Consider the following 20,504-nt stretch of genomic DNA (forward strand, 5'->3'; position numbering starts at 1 on the left):
GTCTGTTGCATTTAAGTTTACATTGCTGGTAGAAATCACCAAACCAAGAGCAGCTTTGAGGGGAAAAAGAGGTTTGTTTTGGCTTACAGGCCCGAGAGGGAAGCTCCATGATGGCAGTGAAAGTGAAGGCATGAGCAGAGGATGGACATTACCCTCTGACCAACATAAAGAAGACAATTGCAACAGGAAAGCAAGCCAAACACTGACAAGAGGATACTGGCTATAATACTCATAAGCCCACCATCAGTAATACACCACCTACAGGGGATGTTAATTCCCAAATCTCCATCAGCTGGGAACCTAGCATTCAGAACACCTAAGTGTATGAGGGGCACCGAAATCAAACCACCACATTCCACCCCTGGTTTCCATAAACTGATATCCATACATGATGTAAAATACAATACATTCAGTCCAACATTAAAAGTCCCCATAGTTTTTACTAATCCTACTGATGTTCAAACATCCCCATAGCCCAAGGTCTTTTAACTGAGCCATAATACCAAAAAATTTGCCACCCCAAAATCATAATGGCACAGAATAAACATTCATACTGCAAAGGATGGCATTGGACATAGCAAAGAAATATTCAAGCAATACACAATTTAAATAGGGCAAACACCAAACTCTCTCGCTCCAAGTGCAATGATTATAGTTACTGACAATCTTCAAGTCTGATAATTTTTACCAGCAACAAGTCTCTGGAGTTCCAATTCTGCCTCTCCAGCTAGGCTACTCACAGTTCTGGAAAACTTCATCCTAGGCTAGTAGCTTTCCTTGGCAGGCTTTCATGGTCCCAGCATCTCCCCTGGGTCTCTACTGCAATCTGTAGTTCATCCTCATGGATGCAGGCACCTAGCAAATCTGGTTCACACTGCCCATGGACATTTCCAAAACACAAGAGTGTGTTGCAGAGTAAATGACCCTCTCTTTCCTGTATTTCTTATGCTCCACAAAACCAGGTAGGGTGCCATTTTTTTTTTAATCTATGGGGGAATAAAGCAGACAATATAGAACAGGAAATTCCTTGGGAGGGGGGACTTAATAGGATGGTATTGTGTGTGTGTGTGTGTGTGTGTGTGTGTGTGTGTGTGTGTGTGTGTGTAAAAAAACAGATTAATGGGGGTGAAAAGGCCTAAGTGAGGTTAGGGAAAGAGATTGAGCAAAGGAAAGGTGGACAGAGGGCTAATTAAAATCTAAATAAGTCATATGGAAACCTACATTTTGGACAATGGAACTCACAGGAGCCATAGATTGTTACTATAAAATTTTCAGTGCCAAGGATGGGATACCTTCATTGGTCAGGGAAGTCTTTGATGCCCACAAAACATTACAGGCCATTGCTGAGGACCTTGGTTTCCCAGCTGGAATAGATAGTAAGATGCTATTGTTGAAGACTCCACATAACTGGGCTGCAAAGTCACTGAGAAACCCTGCTAGAGCTCAGCTGAAAACCTCCTCTATGTAGACCAGCTGCCAGAAAGATGGAAAATGCTGCACTGTATGCAGTTCAATGGGAGAGAGAGAATTCACCAGTGAAGATATCAAACAGTGGACCCTGAAAGCCTTATATTTGGCCAGCCAGGCCAAATGAGCCAACGGGTACAATAGTGGAACGTCTGTCATGGGGGAAACCAACTGCCCTCTAATTTAACTGGAGGCTCACTCCATGGGAGAGAATACATCCCTGATACTGAAAACCTACAACAGAGGCAGTCTTGAGCCCTAGGAGTGTAACATCTGCTGCTGTCTGCCCAAATGTATATACTATGCATATCAAATTGTCCAGTAAGCACTTCTCTTAATGTTCATCACCATATATTAATGCTTCTCTCACTTTTGGTTAGAGAATCTTCTCTGTTCAGATGGTAGTGACCTTGGGATGATTCAGAAGGCACCATGGTACTAAGGAGAAGTGACAGAGGAGTCCTCAGAACTGAAAGATCTCTATCATAGCTTCCAAGGTTCAGGGTCTATTGCAAAAGAGGTGGTGGAAAGAATATAAGAGCCAAAAGAAGGGTAGGACTCCTTACAAGGTGCTCCTCCAGACACAAAATGGCCTGAATATCCATGACTTCACAGTGCCTGAGACTACCTACACAAGACCATGATAACAGGAGGAAAAGAGAGACTGATTGAGAGGGTGAGGGGATATGATGAAGAGTGGAGTTTCAAAGGGAAAAGTGGGGAGAGGGAGGAAATTACCATTAGATATTGTTTATAATTATGGAAGTTGTCAATTAAAAGTAAGTAAGTAAGTAAGTGAATAAATAAATAAAAAGAGTCTACATTATTCCTGTTGTCCCAGAGCAGGTCAGCTGGCCCCAATGTCAAAGGTTATAATATTTCAATTGCAGCTTAATGGAGAGCAGTTTACCCAAAGACTTTTTTTGTGTGTGCTATATACCTCTGCTCACAACAGTTTATTTCTATGCAAAGCAACCTTGCACAACTTCTCAGGACATGAACATAAGAACAAGATTTTCACAAAAACTTCTAGCCCAGTCCAAGCAAAGCTCTTGCTCACTCTCATAAGCCAAACCTCATAGTCCATAGTTCCTATTGCATTCAAGTCTTTCAATTCTGACCAGAATAGTCCATCAATTTGTACTTTCAGTGCTGCAAGACATCTTTTAGGCCAAGGCTTCAAATCCTTCCACATTCCTCTTGAAAATTAGCTCCAAAAGACCAAAGCCACACAGTCATGCATCTAGCAGCATCCCACTCCTAGGTACCACTTTACTGTTGCACTCAGATTTACACTGCTGGTAGAAATCACCCAACCATAGCAGCTTGTGGCAAAAAAAGAGGTTTATTTTGGCTTATAGACTCAAGGGGAAGCTCCATCAAAGCATGGGAAAATGATGGCATGAACAGAGGGTGGACATCACAACCCGGCCATCATAAGGTGGACAATAGCAACAGGGAGTATGCCAAACACTAGCAACGGGGCACTGACTTTAACACCCATAAGCCTGCCCCAACAATATACCACCTCCATCAGGCATTAATTCCCAAATCTCCATCAGCTGGAAATCTAGCATTCAGAACACCCAAGTTTATGGGGGCACCTGAATCAAACACCCACATCCTGCCCCAGGCCCCAATAAACTGTTTACCATACATGATGTAAAATTCAATGTATTCAGTCTGACTTTAAAATTCCCCATAGTTTTTATCAATTTCAAGCATTCCCATAGTCCAAGATCTTTTAACTGAGCCGTATTACAAAAACAACAACAACAAAAAAAAACAAACAAACAAACAAACAAAAAAACCTATAATGGCACAGAGAAAACATTCACACTTTCAAAAGATGGCATTGGCCATAGCAAAGAAATACTCAAACAATACAAGATTTAAAACAACCAGGGCAAATACCCAACTTTGTGGCTTAAAGTTCAAAAACTCTAGCCAGTGACAAGTCTCCAAGTCCAATAATTCTAACTAGCAATAGGTCTCTGAGCTCCAATTCCACCCCTTTAGATAGGCTACTCACAGTCCTGGAAAACTTCATCTTGGTCAAGCAGCTCCCCTTGGCAGCCCTCTCCTGGTATGGGCATTTCCACTTGGTCTCCTCTGCAACCCACTGCTCATACTCATGGCCCCATGGGGTTTCCATGCAGGCAACCAGCAAACCTGCTTCACACTGCCCTTGGCCATTTCCAACATACAAGACCGTCTTGCAAACTCAATGACTCTCTCTTGCCTTCATTTCTTATACTCCACAATACAAGCTGTGTACCAAGTTTTTTATCCAGAGGGGAGTAAAGCAGACTTTGAAGAAAAGGACACTCCTTGAGCACTTAGGCCTCTCCAAAAGAGTCTACATTCTTCCAGTTGCCCCAGTGCAGGTCCTCTAGCCCAAGATCAAAGGTTGTAATCTCTCAATTGCAGCTGAATGGGCAGAAATTCACCCAAAGATGTTTCTTTCTGTGCCATATCCCTCTGCTCACACCAGTTCATTTCCATGTAAAGCAAACCTGCGTAACTTCTCAGGACATGGGCATAAGAGCAAGCTTCTCACACAACCTGCTTCTAGCCCAATCCAAGCAAAGCACGTTCTCACCCTCATAAGGCAAACCTCATAGTTCATAGTTTCTGCATTCAAGTTTTCAACTCTGACCAGAATAGTCTATCAAGCTGTACTTACAGCACTGCAAGGTGTCTGTAAGGCCAAGGTTTCAAATCCTTCCACATTCTTTTTGAAAAGCAGCTCCAAAAGGCTAAACCCACGTAGTCAGTTGTCTATTAGCAATCCCACTCCTGGATACCACTATACTGTTGCAGTCAGATTCACATTGCTGGTAGAAATCACCTAACCAAGAGCAGTTTTGGGGAAAATAAAAGAGGATTAATTTGGCTTAAGGCTCGAGGGGAAAGATCCATGATGGCAGGGACAATGATGGCATGAGCAGAGGGTAGACATCACTCCCTGACCAACATAACGTGGACAATAGCAACAGGAGAGTGTGCCAAACAGTGGCAAGGGGACACTGGATATAATACCCATAAGCCCACCCCAAACAACACACGGCCTCCGGGAGGTGTTAATTCCTAAATCTCCATCAGCTGGGAACCTAGCATTGGGAACACCTAATTTTATGGGGGACACCTGAATCAAACCACAACAGGGTCCCTGAAATCCATTTAGAGTAAACAAACATAAGCTGGTGATTGAGAACAAAAGAAACTGAGTATTTTTATTAGGAAGCCCCATAATTTACTAGTAAGCCATAAAGAACTTTATTCTCACTTTTATATGTAGTATGCAGCATAAAGAAATTGCAAAAATTTTCAGAGGTTGTATCTGTGTGCATGGAAGCAGTACATTCATCACTATTCTGCTCTAGACTAGAATGTACTTCAATGTGCTAAAAATGAAATGAAAATTTTCACTATGTTAGATGTCTCTATATTGGATATTTTTGGCTGGATTTGACAGTTAAGTTAGAAAATCATAGTATTAGAAAGCAGACTAAAATCTTTTTGTACCTGATCATTATTTTTCTTTTTTTTTCTCAATTTTTATTAACATTTTCCATGATTATAAAATACATCCCATGGTAATAACCTCCCTCCCCCCACTTTCCCCTTTGAAATTCCATTCTCCATCATATCCCCTCCCTATCTCAATCAGTCTCTCTTTTATTTTGATGTTATGATCTTTTCCTCTTCTTATGATGGTCTTGTGTAGAGAATCTTCTCTTTTCAGATGGCATTGACCTTGGGACAACTCAGAAAGTATCATATTTCTGGAAAGAAGTGACTGAAGTACTGAGTAACATCTCAATCACACCTTCCAAGGCTCAGAGTCTAATGCGGAAGAGGTGGTGGAAAGAATGTAAGAGCCAAAGAAAGGGTAGGACTCCTTACAATGTGCTCCCTCCAGGCATAAAATGACCTGGATATCCATGACCTCATAATGCCTGACACTACCTAAAATCTTTTTATATATTAAGAATATCCAATGAAATTTGCAGAAAAATGGATGGATCTGGAAAGGATTATACTAAGTGAGGTAACCCAGGCCCAGAAAGCCAAGCGCTGCATGTTTTCCTCATATGTGGATCCTAGCTACAGATGATTGGGCTTCTGCATGAGAAGGAAAAAACTCAGTAGCAGAGGCCATTAAGTTAAAAAGAAGATATAAAGGGAAGAGAAAGGAAGGGAAGAGGGTACTTAATAGGTTGTTATTGTATATATGTAAGTAGAATGATTAAGATGGGGAGGGGATATGATGGAGAATGGAATTTCAAAGGGGAAAGTGGGGGGGAGGGTATTACCATGGGATATTTTTTATAATCATGGAAAATGTTAATAAAAATTGAGAAAAAAAAATCAGGGGAGGGCTGGAGAGCAGTTAAGCAGTTAAGGTGCTTGCCTGCAAAGCCAGAGATTCAATTCCCCATGACCCATGAAAGCCAGATGTACAAGGTGGTGCATATGTCTGAAGTTTGTTTGCAGTGGTTACAGGCCTTGGCATGCCCATTTTCTCTCATTCTACCTACCTTTCTCTGAAACAAAGAAATAAATATAGAGAATTTTTTTTAAAAAAGAATATCCTGTTTATCTTAAGGGTATTAAAAAAAAAATCGTGGGCTGGAGAGATGGCTTAGCGGTTAAGCGCTTGCCTGTGAAGCCTAAGGACCCCGGTTCGAGGCTCAGTTCCCCAGGTCCCACGTTAGCCAGATGCACAAGGGGGCGCACATGTCTGGAGTTCGTTTGCAGAGGCTGGAAGCCCTGGCGCGCCCATTCTCTGTCTCTCCCTCTATCTGTCTTTCTCTCTGTGTCTGTCACTCTCAAATAAATAAATAAATAAATTTTTAAAAAATCGTTTAATGTGCTGCTTAACAAAGAGTGTTGATAACTCATTTTAACTATCTTTAAGCTAGATCTAGTAACTTGTGCTTACTGAAGACCATTCAGCACATTCTAGTGGAGGGCAGAGTAATCCTCGATGTACCAGACAAAGGCTAACTAGAGTCTCTGCAGTCTCTTTATAAGGGTCTCTGTTGTCCTCTCTTCCTAAGGATGGAACTGGATGAAGAGATGGTTTTGTTCTGTGTAAAACAGCCTATGATCCTCCTAAGGGGAAGACTTGATGACACATAAGGGTTTCTTATATGGTTGATGTGCAGACTGAAGCTGATGTGCTAGAATGAGACACAAGCCATGAATCAAGCTCTGTCACATCACAGCTGGACACTGAGCTGCTGGAGATGCAGCAAGAAAGGGAGCACAGTCTTGCTGGGCCTTTTTGTAACTGGTAGGCATGGAAGTTAGGCTTTGGGATAAACTTGCAGCTTGAGATGAGGGGAGCTGTGAGAACTCAGGGATTGCTTCTACTTTTGCTTTTCTTTAACTCAGCAAAGATTAAAATAAGATCAAGAAGAAAAAAGCTCAACTGTGACTTTGGCTTGGGTAGTAGTGCCGTGATTGTTGGTATGGCTAAGAGGCTGCAAACAGCTTAAGCCCGACTTGGGGTTCATGCTTCGAAACACAGTTCTAGTCAGGAAGCACAGGCCAGGAGATAACCAAGAGATGTGCTGAGAAACAAGAGTTGATGTGCAGACGGATACCCAGGAAGGACTCTGTATCAGGGAACATGGGCACATTTTCTTTTTCTTCGCTTTGAAGCTGAGGTCTCAATTGCATGTCTTCCTCCAGGGAAACGGGGTTACCTGCCAGATCTAGGAAGAGATTCTACTTTTAAAGAGACTTAAAAACTTAAGGGTGAGGAGATTTTTCATTCATCTGATAATTTTCAATGCTACCTGTTCCATTTATTCACTCAGCAAATAGCTGTAACCTTGAAGATGTGCTCTATGCACACATACAGACCTGCCTTCATGGAGCTCCTTGATGGTCCAGACAAAGTGAGCAGAGATATGTGGAGTCTAAGAGTATCTGGGGCAATGTGAAAGCACAGGGATGATGAGATGAGCTTGAAGGGCAAGCCAAGGAGGCCATCTGATCGACCCAAATGGCTTTGTGTAAATGCTGCTTTGGTTTCTTGCTTGCAGAGTCCCAGCCTCGAGTCAGCATTTTCTAGTGTTGGAGTTGGCAGCAGTTCACATAGCTGCTGCATTACAGGAATAGCTAGAGGTTTTATACAAAGATGTTCCCTTTGGAGGATTGCAGTCCTTCCTTGACTTCTAATTTCTACCTAGGCTTTCAGTGAAGGGGAACAAGTCCTCCCTGAATGCTGGCATATGGAAATGAGATGCCCTACTCCTCCCCTGGCAAATGAGCAAGGATGCGTTGCAAATTTCACTTATAGAAAATAAGAGGGTGAAATCACAAAAAATGCTATATATGATGTCATATTCCACATTCTCTATAAGATTTGAAATCTTTTTCTGGCTTTACTAAAGAATAGTGTGACATCCTGAAGTCACAGATTCACACAACCCACGAGAAGACAAGAGAAGCACAAGATTCCTATGTTTCATTCTTTTAATGTAATGAATTTTTTTAATAATTTTTAAAATATTTAATTTTATTTATGTTTAACTTGTCATTTCCAGAGAAAGTTTCATGTTGGAGGCTGCTATTGTGGCATTAATAGCTAATCCTGTACATGTTTAAGATATATGAGAGAAATACTGAAAAAGGAGTGGGATTAATACATATCAGCCCACAAGAAAGCAAGGAAGCATTTCTTCTGAACTAGATAATACAAATTAAGTTTACCTCAATCCAGCTCTTCTTTTTAATTGAAATATACTTTCAGAAGAAGAGAATTATGAGTTATCCTTTTTTTTTTTTTACTAAAAATTAAGCCTTACTAAACAGAATTGAATTTCTGAGGCTGCCAACACTTCTTACAAACGATGTATTTTTTTGAAATTATGTTAAGTTAGAATGTAAAAGACAGCAGCTAATTTAGGTAGTTCATGCTTACGAATGCTTGCATTGCTCCATCCCCCTGTGCTGGAAGTGAATTTGTGTTGACTGTCTTATCCCTGACACTCAGGCAGTCGCTTTTCATCCGCACATCAGCTCTGGGCCTGGCTCACACCCCCACACTCCCTTTGTTGTATGTTTCCTGCAGGTTTGGCTTTTTTTTTCCCCCTTGCCTTCCCTTGCCTTCTTGTTCGTATTTTCCACGAGTTTATTTTCCATTTGGAATCTATTTTATCCCCTCTATGGGACTATTGATCCAATGTCATATAGACCACCTGCTTCCTGGTGTCCCCTCTTCACTGTCACACAGACTATTATTGCATGTGGTCACTTTTGATTATCCGAAGGCTAGCTGCAATTTTCCCAGCTGATGCCATGTCGCCTTCTCATATATCATCAAGAGCATCTGGAGGGCTCCCTGGCCTTTGCTTTGGCCAGAGTGACACAGAAGATGGGACTGAAAGACAAAGAGCAGGCAAATTGTCTCATGAATGGACACAAAATTTTTGGGAGTGTGGGTGGGGGTTGAATTACAATTAAGCATGATGTGTGTACCTTAATAAAAGGAAGATTACACACACACACACACACACACACACACACACACACACACACATATATATGAATATATATTGCAGTTTGGTAAACATGATATTCATTGTGGGAGCTTTGATGAATGGCCCTCCATTTCACCCTCCAACCAAACTTGCTGCTTTCATATTTGCTGTTGCTCTTCCAACAAGACAGAAAGATAAGCAACACCAATTGCCGTTAAAAAATGTTGGGTTATTGATGAAAGGTGTAATATGTTTTGAATCCCTTAAGCCTATTTTAAAGCCAGTGTTATATGAAGAATGTTACCTTTGGCTAAGAGAATTTGGTAAAAATTATCATGCTAGTCAAAAGAGCCATGGCAGGTGAACAGATCAGGAGCAAAGATGCTTAATGGGCTTAATTAATCACTGTGAAGTCTTGGAGGCAGTGACACAAGTGTACCTTCATAAGCCCAGAGTGGGTGAGATAATGTCTCCTTCATGCTTACTTTCTTTTCTTAATTCACTGCAGGCATTAACTGGCCATGCCTTAATATCATGTCTACTAACAGAATAGTGGGAGGTGGGATAGGGATGTGGTTTGTCAGTTCCCCTTGGACCAGATTTTCTCTTCTCTTAACAGCATGAATGTGTCTTTGTATCACAAAACATCCCTCCCACTCCTGCTCACTACCTCATCATGAACCATAAGAAATAACAACTGAAGCTTTATGGCAATCCTCCAAGGATCCTTTTATGCATCACTTTGAGGTACATGGAGATTGTGAGTGGTACTGTGCTTCCAAATCATAAACCAGGAAAGTTCTCTGGCCATGGAAGTGAAAGATCAATGAAAACTCTATAGGATCAAGGTGGGGTAGCATCCCACATGTCTCCTTCTGAGACTCTGGAAGAAGCATCATGGCCAAAGGGAAGTTTATTATACCTAGTTCTCAGCTTAGCTCTGCATGTTTTGAACAAATGAGACAGTTGAGGTAATTGTAACATCTCTATCTTCAATTCAGTCTTCATGGATGAAGGAATGTATCATTTGTGTTCTTTTTTTAATGCATGATTTTATGACCAAGAATTTAGAAACATGAGAGATAAAATATTGTGGTCCCAAATTTGTGATAATATTGCTAAACTCAATTGTAGGATTTGATCTGATACTATTCCTTTAAGAGTCTCACAAATACTTGCTTTTAAAATAGGAAACATTAAAACTACAAGCTTTGTTTCATTTTATGGAAAATGTTGAGCCAAACTTGTACCTTCTTGATAATTCTCAGACATGAAAAATCATTTTAAAGCTTAAGTTAAATGGTTTGTATATAATACACTGCTTCTTGAATAACTCTGCTTGAATTAACTTCAACCATGAGCATTGCTTGTTATAAACAGGACTGATGTTTACAATACCAAAATTCTCTGAGAAATACAGACCTTTAGATAAAGCAAGAAATGGCATGTCATTTCCTCTTTTAAAGGCTTACATAAATCCCACTTTGTTATTCTACAGGCTTCCCTTTTGTCTAGCTTACATGAGTAGCTCAGCAATCACTGCAGCATGGACATCATGACCACAGGCAAGTGTCCAGCAGGTGCTTTCCTTTGTTGGGTTATGAACTGGTCTCTGCTGTGGTCCATGTTCTCTGATTTAAATAATTTAGTGGAAGTGGAAACAAAATACATGCCATTGAGGAGAAACATGAGATAAACATTCTAATGCTGGACAAGAAAATGAACTGGGTTGAAGTTCAGATAGATAAGGTTAGCTTAAGGTTGAGATTTTAATGATGGAGGCCAAGCATAAGGTCAAGGCTACTTGTCGGAAAGGCCTAGAGACAAGAGAACCCAGTATTTTACTACCCTAGAGGCAGTAGCAGTGGTATGTATTAGTGGATGCATATATTCAGAAATTAAGTGGGCCATTGGCAGGTCATTATAGCTTAGAGGGTATGGACCTGGGAGAAAGGAAGATTCAAGGATAAAGTCTATCCTCTTGCATATATAACAGATGTTCATCTACTGAACTTGAAAGGCTAGCAAATGATAATGTGCACAGTTCAAGTTACATGAAGTTCAAGGCACCAACAGAACATCCTGGCTAACTAAGAAGTATGAGCAAGAATTAAAGATTTGAGTGTTAGTACATTAAAATCCAAAGTAATTACTGGCATAAAAGAAAGCGATGTTTTTAAAGTTAAAGACAGAAAATAACAGGAAACTTGTACACTGGAAAGACAGAATCAAAGGAAGCAGATTCCAAGAGGTGAACATGGTTGATGAAGGACAGTGTACTTGATGTCAAATGCTGCTGACAAGTAAAGGATGAGGAAGATGGATCAGATTTTGTTTCAGGAGAAATATGTCCAGTGGAATACAGGGGGGGGGGGGCTACCATCCTGCAATGGGTGAGAAATAATATGTCTTTTTTTTCATAATTGCAAGTATATAATCATAGGCAATGAATTCTTTGGGCATGTATTTCAATTGTGACACCTATGAAAGCACTACTTATGTGGAAGCCATAGGAAAATTTGTATTTAACTTTGAGTTGACTTATTACTGTTGCTTGGAGATGGGCTGGAAGAAAATCTGCCATCAGAATGCTTAGATATGGATGGTAGGTGAGGTAAAGGCGCTTCTCTGGTACAACTGTATGAATTTGCCTTGGTCTCCATATGTGTTTTGGTTTGCAGCCATTAATGACTTGGATTCCATAAAGCAGTGGCAAAGGGGAGTGTGTCAGAGCAGCAGGCCAAAATTAAATTACAGGAACCTGGCACTTTGCATTAAAACCTTCACTTCGAGATGGAGGCTGGTAATCACGTCCAGATTTTCCTTAAAGACAATGGCCCTCCATGCAACTGGCCACTCTCAGTTAATTCATGCTGTCAGCTGCCTTTATTGGCTGTGGGGAATCCAGTATTGATTCCTGAACTCCACAGCAGCACAAAGAGCCACCAGTGCATGGTCAGAATGTTGCAATAAAGAGCTGGCAGCCTGAGAAACACAGCCATTCCATTGCACAAACAAGGTCAATTAGAGGACAGTGCAGTGTAATATAAATAGTATTAGCATCCGTCTTCAACTCCCGTGATATCATGCTGGCAGAATGAGAGTAGGGAAAATAAGGTTTAATGCCGAATATATATAAAGACATTTAGTGTAATTTAATTTCAAGCTCTCTATTACTCCAAAAGTGCTATGAGTAGCAAAATATTTAGTTTTGTCAAGGGGAGAAATTTATGCTTACAAAAATGATTTCCCAATAAAAAGTTTGTATGAACTAACCAATTAGTCATGTGTAGCCAAACTAGCATTATTAATTTTATTGAGAAGTAAAAAGTTCTCACTCACAGATTCAATGTAGTGTTCCAGCCTGTCATTTATTACCCTTTTTAGTAATAGTGTTTTAAAATTTCCAATGTCATGAAGAAAGAATAAAAAAATCTCTTGGTAGGTTTTGTTTCAATGATAGAGTCAATTGAATTTATTCTTTAGCTCTGTATTTTTCAAGTTGCTGGAAATTTTGAAGACATTTTTTTTTCAAATACTTGCACTCATTACTTTTATTTATGGGCAATTTTTTCTACCTTCTTTGTCATTTCAAAATTAATTACAAATGTAAAACACATCATGCTGTTAACACATACTCTATGCGGGAAACAAATTATACTCTCAAAATAGATAATGGATAGCTTGGAGAGGTAATTGATAAACCTGCACTGCCTACAATAACCAAATAGATTTTAGAAAAATATATAATTGTTAGGAGTGGAAAGAATGCATTCGAATTTTCCTTGGTAATGAGTGTGTCCAGGGTTGACTAGTAGAAACTCATTAAAGTGTATAAAAGAGATTGAAGGAAGTTTGAATCATGATGCTTTAGAAAGGTACATTAGTTTCTAAGTTTCCAAGGCTGATGCCCAATTATGCAATCACAACATCCTATATGCAAATGATGACTATTCCAGAGAAACTGGTATATTTCCAATGAGTTTGTTATATCTATTATGAATGAACACAAAATTCTTGAGTTGCTTTCCACAAACTCCCCTAGAAAATGAAGTTATATTCTGACTTCACAAAATTTTCTTCCACTATCAACTAAAGAGTAATATTTAACACTTTGTACCCGCTGGCAAAGATACGGTAATACCATGTCTACAGCCATACCACTCTAAATGCAACCTATCTCATCTGATCTCAGGAGCTAAGCAGGGTCAGGCCTGGTTAGTATTTGGATGAGAGATAATGTAATACCAAATTCTATATAAGTTTCTGCAGATATTGGACAAGAGGATCATCCAGTCCTCAGAACTATAGACTAAAACAAATTTAGGTCTGAGAAAGTGGTTAAATTCCATTTCCTCCCTTCATCACAAAAGGACTTTGGCCATGAAAATGTAGTCATCTGCACAAAGTCACATAGCCAATGTAAAATGTTGGACTGCCCTAAAAATTTTGATTGTTAACTCTCCATTGTTGTTACAACATTTATAAGAGACACACATTGTACAATTCTGAAAATTAAAATAATATTAATCTAAAAATTCATACAATAAATACAGAAAAACTTAGAAACAAAAGTTCTCATCTTCCTGCCTCTCAAAAGCCCATTATGTATATTTTTGGGGGAATTTACTTATATCATATGTATATATGGATATATGCACACATGCACATATGTTTTAGTTGTAAATAATTTTTGTCTGGCTAGCTAGCTGTATTTCTTTTTAACAATACATCATGGATAACTTTCTTGCCAATCTTTATAAGTCAAACATAAATCTTTTTGAAAGGATGCTTCACTCTCTGTTTTATAGCTTTAGCTTCATTTAATTATGTAATCCTTTTCATAACATTTGTTTCTTTCACAATTACAATGGTTGTATAACATATATCCTTATATGATTTTGATATTTGTTTAAACATTTTTATAGGATATATTTCTCTGAAATTCGGCTGGAAAAGTGCATGTTTACAAAGCTTGATGGCCTTGGTTTGACTCTCTAATATCAAGGAAAAACCAGATACACAAAGTGGAGCATGCATCTGGAGTTTGTTTGCAGTGACTATAGGCCTGGTATGGCCATTCATACTCTCTCTCTCTCTTTGCATTTTTTTTAAAACTATTTTTAAAATGAATACATTTCTCAGAAACACAATGCTGATTTTTAAAGCAAACTTTTCATTTGGGTTTTCTTTTAAATTTACAGAAAACCTGCAAAGATTTCATGATAATATAATAAACTCTCTTTTGTTGCCCAACAGAGAGACTGATACAGGTAATTATAGGTAAATAAGCTCAAGCTTTCAGTAGGATATTTTCACTGATGTATTGTTGCTGTCATATCAGATTCAAGTCTAGGGTTAAAGATTTCATTTAGTCATCCACATTCCTTTGTTTTGCTTTCTGAGTAGCTTCTAGACCTGATTTGTTTCTTTTCATACTGTCAGTTACAAAGAGTGCTAACCAGATATTTTGTGGAATGGATTGACTGATACTGTACTTTAAACTTAATAGTTAGCACAAAATGATCCAAGCTATGGTTTAATAATCTCTATTCCTATTACAAGTCAATGTACCTTTGATTATCCAACTCATTTCCCTTTGTGGACTACATACTTGAATCCTTTAAATATGTTGAAATTCCTGTCAGGTTCATATTGCTGGCAGAAAATACCCTACCAAGACAGTTTGTAGCAGGGAAAATAGGTTCTTTTGGCTTCCAGACTCAAGGGGAAACATCATGATGGCAGGAAACAAATAATGGCATGAACAGAGGATGGACATCACCTTCTCACCAACATCTGATGGACAACAGCAACAGGAGAATGTGCCAAACACAAGAGGAAGCTCGTTATAACACCCATAAAGCCCACCCACAACATTACACTGTCTCCAGATCGCTTTCATTCCAAATTGCCATCAGCTGGGAACCTAGCATTCGGAACACCTAAGTTTATGGGAGACACCTGAATCAAACCACCACTGTTGGGATTTCTTATGAATTTGTTAAAATTTTGGCAATGCAGTGGTCCAAATAAATCTTAATCAGTATTTATATGTGACTCATAGTATAATTTTTAAAGTTTTTTGTGAATTAGTTTTTATTAGACAAGTTGTATATAATTTTCTACTTAGTATCTGATTTTTTTAAAATCTTCTTAGAAAGTACTTTTTACCCCTGGCTTCCTAGCTATTTTTGCATGCTTAGGAACCATATTTACATCTTCAATGTATCAGAGATTGCTTTTGATGAGAGGAATGATGGGATCCAGTTGAGTCATGTTCAAATGACCCTACATGTTTAAGCAGATGTGTCTAATGCCATTTATCCTTATGTGTTTTACTGGTTTGGTGAAATGGAAGAGCCAACTAGAGTCTAGTAGCTATACTTTTTGTTTTCAAAACATTTTAGTGGAGTTGTTAAGATTGCTTAGTGGTAAAGTACTTGCCTTGAAAACATGACTTTGATCCCCATAATCCATGTTACAATGACAGACATGGTGCCATTCCTGCACTGGGGAGGGAGTGACAGACAGATCCCTAGGGTGCCCTGACCAGCCAGTGTAAACAACTTAGCCAGATCCAGGCCAGTGAGAGACTCGGTCTCAATAGGAGCAAGAAGAGAAAATAAAAACATGGATGATGTGGTAGTTTATTGTTTTATTAGCTTATAGTTTGGATCTGCAGCCACCTGGCTAGAAGCAGTGTCACTGGGTGGATCGTAGGGTCCAGCCCTCAGGTGTGATGATGGGTTTGAGATTCCAATCTAAAGATATGCAAAGTGTGCCTAAGTGGAGTTCCTGAAGTGTGCTGAGCTGTGTGGCTTTAGGCTTGTGCTTCTTTCTCTCTCTGTTTGGACTTATGAATGCAGGCTGGCTTCTTCTGCCAGATCCCCTGGATCTGTAAGCTTCAATAAATATCCCTTCCTCCATAACTGTGTTTGGTCTGAAAGTTCATCTCAACAAACTTAAAACTGACTTATACAGAAGTTGGTACCAGGAGTGAAATAAACCTGACCATGTGGATTTTGGTCTTTTGTAACCTTTGTTTTGAAATAATGGACATGGACTTTGTGCTTGCAAATGAAAATGCCTTCTGGAGTGATAAGCCAAGTTTTATGAACTATTCTGATGAACATTTAAAAATGCTAAGTACAGACAGTATTGAACTTCAAAGCTTGGCTTATGAATTTTCTAAAGGGAAGGAAAGACTACAAAGGACTTTGTTGGAACTGGGCTACTGACATAAGGGCTGGTTGCATCCTGTTGAACAGGCCCAGAGAGTTTAATCAAGGTTAAATTTATAATGGACTGATGTGCTTGGCTAAAGATATTGGACTACTAGTTTTAAGATTTCAAGTTGGAAAACCTCAAACAAGTTAAAATTACAGTCACTGAGACTGGTTTTAGGTTACTAAAATTCCTATTGTCAGCACATTAACAAATTTAAGAAAGATGGCCCAACTGCTTTATACTAAAACAATGAAAAAGGTACCTGAGGAAAGTGTCTGAAGAACAACACTGAGATTGTCTTCTGGCCTTCACATACAGGTACATGTATACCTGCACATACATGCATGCACACACATGCATCCCCCATATACTAACACATATATACACATACATGCACAAAACACCCATAAAAGTTCCTTATGTGAGGAAGGAGTTCATTTGCTTCAGTTTACTATGTACTGCCTTACCACCACTGAATTTCTTATCTGTTTTTTGCCTGATCTCACAGTTATATTTAGTGCTTGTTCCCACCCTCAATCATTTCCCTTTCTTGGATGTCCAGGTATCACACTGCATATCTTCCCTCTCTCCTTGATCTGTCTCATACATCTTCTTCTCTATGTCCTGCAATGTTGGGTTTTCCTAAAGTTTATATTTTGCACCAGTACTCTTCTATACTTGAATGTTTTTGAAATATATTCCTATAGATATATGCTTTTGTCATTTATTGCTTGCTGTTTTTTCACTATAAATAGATTTACACACACACAGGTAAATGTCATTTCTCTTATAGATGAAGAAAGTTGCCTGGAAGTTGTTTATCTCAGCTCTACATGATGGAGATGGAACTTGAGTCCAGTTATTTATCTGGCTAATGCTATTTATCAATACCTTATGATTCCCCTTGGCATGCCCACCAGGTAAGAGGATTAACCTGATCCTGCTCAGACTTGTAGGTATTTTTATTTATTCAGGTGGAGAACCAATGTCTCACACTGTCCCTTACCTCCTGTTCATCAGCCATGAGTTACTTACATGGTGTTCATTTCCTATTTACTCTTTTCCAAACCTGTAGCTTCTGCCCTCAGTTTGGTTATACAGTATTAAGGCTATTGGAATCATCTGCTAAATGTGGTTTCACATCTTTTTGTGTGGATTACTGGAGTTATCTATCTGAAAGTCAACTTTAACTATAATGTTCCTTTGGATTAGCTTCTTAGAATCTCCTCACCCACTTTAGGTGTCTGAGATCAAAGCACTTTCATAGAACACTTAAGGAAAGTTTCAATTCCTTGGTGCTAGTTCTCACTGTGTCCTGCTAAACTCTACTGTTCAACACTCCATTTTACACCAAACTCTTGTTATTGGCTTGCTACTCACCTTCTGAGAAATATGACCTCTTTAGCTTCTTGTACCAAGGACAGTTGGATCTAGTGCTCTATGTCTAATATAACACTTAAATACACATGACATTCACACACGTGCCTGTGTGTCTTCCTCTAAGCCCCTGTAGACAAGGTCTAGTCTCTTTTAGTCATCTTCAACATCCCACTATCTACTAGTACCTGACATCCTTTAGAAAACTTGTTTAATGCTTGATAACCTGAATTCTGGAGACAAATTAACATCTTAAATACCATGCCCTCCTCATCAGAGAGAGTCTTCTGAGCTCCTTAACTGCCTAAGAAGTTAACCATCTCTGAAGAAAAAGTTGCACACATCAACTATGGAATCACTGTTTTCAAGTAGCAGGTGAAGGTATGAATCTTGGATGAATACATGTTATATACTACAATGTTTGGTAAATGCAATTAATGAGATTTATTTTGCAGACACTCCTCCACTTGCTTAAGCCTCTGTTTTGCATTCCCATTTCTGTTAAAATGTGACTACCATTGATCCAAAACCCCCTCCTCCAATCAATACTGCTAAAGGCAGTGTTGGAGTCATTGTCTTTAATGGCCGGCACTAATTTTGTCTAGCTCTAGTTCATGATGGGATCAAAAATTTGGGCAGTATTAATTTGTTTTTTTTTTAATTTGAATTTTGGACCATTTAATATTGTATGTATGCAAAGGAAAACTCAAGATAATAGAGTGAATATGAATAGAAAATCAAACTCATTTATTTAGCATTTCCTATATGCCATTTAAAACCTAGGTTATTATCTTCATACTGACTCATCAAAATTTTAGTCCAAACATTATAGAAATTTTCAGAGTTGTTATAACTTTGGGAAGCTCGTTTGACCGAGAGTTCAAATAGGTACTAGATTAATAATAAATATCTTACATTATAATGAAAACATTATTATACTATCAGCTTATGTACAGCAACAGTTGACATTTTTGGAGAATGGATGAATTATAAGACTGTCATACTACATCTGCCCTGGACCTCAGTAGGATTCCGGTTACACATTTTCATTATTTGTAAAGGAAATAATTTCCCCCAGCAAACTTCCTGTCAGTTTTCTTGGAAACTGTTAAAGTGCCTCACTGACCCAAGCAATGTCACTGCCTCAGGGTTAGGTCCTAAGAGATGGAACAGGACACATACTCTCCAAATAAATCTTAATTTATAGACATGGCTCTTGCTTTGATATGGTGCGTCCTAATAAGCAGGCTTAACACAAATAGAAACCCATAAGTACTCATCAGCTTCCTGGACTTTTCCTGGAATCAGCATCAAGCAGCTCACCCCAGCTGCTTCTCTTCCAAAATGAATCATTTCTTAGAGTTGTGTCCCACAGAAAAACCTCCCTTCTCCTTAAACCAGTGGTCTTGGGAGACCAAAAGCCCTCAAGAATTGGAGATTCTTCTATAGCCTCTCGTGGTAATGCTTCTTACACATCAAAGCATATCACAAGACTTTAACACTTGTTTATAGTTACAAATACTTCATTTAACAGAGTTTAGGTAACAAAAGAGTAGGTTCCACGAGGTCATGGATATGTGGGTGTTTGGGCAGCATTGTCCTATCATTTTTTGTCTGTTTTCCCTCCTGGGCCTGGATGAGGAGCTCCAATGTGTTAGTTCCCCCCCACCCCCAGGATTCCTCCCTGAAGAATCTGTAGTGAATCAAGTAAGTGTTAACTTTTCTTATTTCCTAGGAGAATGCAGACTCACTCTTGTTATTGATAACACTATCATAATTTGGAGATATCTTCACTACCCTTCAGGGCTGTTCCCCACCGATTTCTTAGAGTTTGAACCAAGTTTTAGTGTAAAACTACCTCAATGTGATGCATAGGGATTTTTCAATGGCATTATAGATGTGGGTGTGGCAGAAAACAAGAGCCTTGCCAAACAAGACTTGTTGAGCTGTGTGTCAGAAGATAAAAGGGCAAAAGTTGGTCTGTGATCTGGCATTGGTAGATTCTGGAGGTACTGCCTAGGAGGATTTCAGAGGCTATATAAATAAGCAGAGAAAACCCAAAGAGGCACTTGGACACTTATCCTGGGTGGGCAGGAGTGGTGAGTGTGATCCCTAGTTGTTTTGAACTGTGAGTGTTAGGCTGTCTTATCTACTCTCTTCTCAGTGGACTCACCACTCTCCCTATGAGACTTTAGTCCAAGGCTTTACTCAAGATCTTTACTCAAGATCTGGCAAGAGGGTTCCAGCAAAGCAAGAGTTATTCTGAAATCTAAAACTAAATTATGTTAATGGTCTTGATTACTTCAAATGTCACTAGCTCTGTATTTTACACTGCTGCTAACTTTTATTCAAGAGATTTGTAAAATATCTTTTATTGAGTGAAAATAATTAATTATATATAATTGTCTTAATCATGATTATATAATAGAAAAAGCCATATATCTATATAAAACACACACACACACACATATATGTAGAGAGAGAGACAGAGAGAGAGAGACAGAGAGACAGACAGAGAGGTGTGTATATACATATATAACTCTTTTTTCAAGAGAAATCAGTTAGTAAATGATTGAAAAAGCCTGTTGTTTTTTTTCTAAAGAAGTTTTTAAAATTCAAAATTTGCTCAAAAATTGTAACAAGTTACCATGTTTCTATAACCATTTTCATAGTAAATCTTGCTTGCATGTCATTGGCAGTGTATGTCTGTGAAAATAACTAAAGTAGAAACACATGTAGTTCAATTGTTTTTAATTTTAAAATGCTGACCAAATGGATATCTGTTATATAGATAAGTAATTGTATTCAATGTAATAATGAGGGCTTTTTATATATCAGATAGTGTCATATACTATCCACACCAAGGTCAGAAAGTTTCTGTCCTTGAGAAATTTGCAATTAAAAAAGAAGAAGACAAAACTATTCAAGCAC

This window comes from Jaculus jaculus, chromosome 2 (assembly GCF_020740685.1).
Source record: "Jaculus jaculus isolate mJacJac1 chromosome 2, mJacJac1.mat.Y.cur, whole genome shotgun sequence".
Classification (NCBI taxonomy): Eukaryota; Metazoa; Chordata; class Mammalia; order Rodentia; family Dipodidae; genus Jaculus; species Jaculus jaculus.